Here is a 2,500-nt window from a genome sequence, read left to right as displayed (position 1 = left end):
TATGTTTATATTCAGGAATGTATGCATGTATGTATGCATGTATGCATGTATGTATGTATGTATGTATGTATGTATGTATGTATGTATGTATGTATGTATGTATGCATGTATGTATGTATGTATGTATGTATGTATGTATGTATGTATGTATGTATGTATGCATGTATGCATGTATGTATGTATGTATGTATGTATGTATGTATGTGTGTGTGTCACTATAATTATAGGTGGTCGGATAGCCAACTGACACCTCTTCCCCTCCCCCGACACTTAACTACCACGTATTTCTGCACTGGGTAATGTCATTCATTAATGAATTTCCAGGAGGCCCTCAAATAACCCCGTGCAGTCCTTTATGACTGTCCCTTCCTTATTGGCGCTGTCAAGGTTAAGGGATTGTGTCGTTCACCTGCCACTCAAGAGCCCTGTCCAAATATGTGTTTATAAGAGGCAAGAGGGAAAATATGTGTCTGGGTGTGTGTGTATGTGTGTGTGTGTGTGTGTGTGTGTGTGTGTGTGTGTGTGTGTGTGTGTGTGTGTGTGTGTGTGTGTGTGTGTGTGTGTGTGTGTGTGTGCGTGCGTGCGTGCGTGCGTGCGTGCGTGTGTGTGTGTGTGTGTGTTTGTGTGTCGAAATGTGATTATGTGTAGTTGCAAATGTTTGTGTGTATTTGTGTATGTGTGTTTGCATGGGTCTTTGTCTATAGTATGGATGGATGGATGTATGGATGTGTGTGCGCGTGCGTGTGTGCGTGCGTGCGTGGGTTTAGATTGGTTTACCAAATGCACATGTGTGTTGGTCCAACTTTCTAACTAAAAAAAGATTGGGGGTGACAAGACGGTCAAGTTGTACAATTTGAACAGATGTCTGTTTTCTGCTTGTTTGCTTGGTGAGGAGAAAATGCCAACAATAATCGATGTAGACATAACAGCATCTGCAACAACATCTGCTTCCCTCAGGGAATATCGAATAAGTGGATCATTTATTGGTTAAAGAGAAATTATTACATTCAAAAGCAAATCTGTCAACCGTCACTAAGGTGTCTCTGGGCTAGCCTGTATTGCTTGACGCAAGCCTGATAAAAATACCATTGCAGTTCATATTAACTTCAGGATGGATGGCGGATACTTATATAGGTTTTATGAAATAAACATTCATATAATTCTATTATATGATCCCTCCTGACTTTAATATTTTTGCCTCTGCAGCTCTGTGTGGACTTTGTGATAATAAAATTCAGCCATGGAACTTTAGAGGGCATACATTTCTGCCACTCCTTCCAAACAATACTGGTAATTAGTCACGCTACACTTGTGTCATTTTCCTTCTGAATTAAATTGTGAAACTGAATTAAATGCTCTCTTGTACAGTCTCTTCAGAAGCCTGCATAATCACATCACGAGTAAGGCCCTGTACCAGGCATTACTCGATGCCGTTTAGGACCATGCAATCGCACACAATCATCTCTCATGTCCGTGATGGCAGGAGAGCCTTCATCAAGCCTTGGGGGGAAAAAAGGCAACCATTTGTGCCTCATCATGGAAACGTTGGCAGGAAAGGAGACTCAAAGGCCAGAGAAAGTGCACAGCCTATTCTCAAGTGAACTCCCCGTTCCGGCGCCAATCCGAACCACCGAGAGGTGCGCGGGTTAACCCTCTGTTTCAGTCTGAATATCGAGTACTGTGCGCAAAAAGAGAACAAGAAAAGCGATCGGGCTGAGGTCCACGCAGGAGGGCGGTGTGTCACCACTCACCAGCCGCTGCAACGTTGTGTGCAGCGTCGTTGTGTGTGCGCTACATAATGAGCGACCTTGAATATGAACTGCGCCACACAACGGGTCTTTATACTGAGAGGTTTAACCCTGACTCGGATGGGGACATCGCGCCTCATGACGGCAGAGCCACGTCCATCACATCACGTGGTTGCATAATGGCGTGCCCTATGGTCGGTGGAGTAGGCTTTATTTCCATGACATCACTACGTTTCCTTGACCTCATGATGAGGTCATGAGGGTCCATCGAGGTCAATGAAAAGAGGTTTGGTAAAGGACGTTGGTTCAGGAAAGGACGCCATTTGTTTGACTATTCAAATGCAGAAAAATGGATCCTTAACATGGCACGGACAATTTGAAAGGCCATGATTCAGAACCAGGACGTGCGATTTGGATAGAGTGCAGCGTCTGAGGTGTATGGTTCAATCCAGCGGCTACAACAGTATCTAGGTTATATTCGGCCATACCAGGGGAAGGAGCCTTCAAAGCCAGACATATGAACGCTGGAGGCCTCTTTCAAAGTGCATGTCTCTGTTCTTTATCGTAGCATTTGGTAGAGATCTTTTTCTTTTATTAACAAAGGCAGATGTTTTTGATGTTCAGATCAGAATAAGGTTACCCTTACTACCCATCAGGGAACAAAATATATTGATAAGACATAATGATATATAAAATAGAATAAACAAAATAAGATACAGCCCTACTTTATAGTATCCCCATATCTGATCGAC

At 43.2% G+C, this 2,500-nt stretch overlaps 1 long non-coding RNA gene across 1 annotated transcript in view; it reads left to right on the top strand.

The window, feature by feature from the left end:
• Window positions 1–2,500, top strand: part of LOC132475775 (uncharacterized) — a 21,842-nt gene that overhangs the window by 858 nt on the left and 18,484 nt on the right. The window lies entirely within an intron of this gene.

Source organism: Gadus macrocephalus, chromosome 2 (assembly GCF_031168955.1).
Source record: "Gadus macrocephalus chromosome 2, ASM3116895v1".
Lineage (NCBI taxonomy): Eukaryota > Metazoa > Chordata > Actinopteri > Gadiformes > Gadidae > Gadus > Gadus macrocephalus.
Note: the sequence above shows the minus strand (reverse complement) of the source record. Positions and strands in the feature narration are given on the sequence as shown.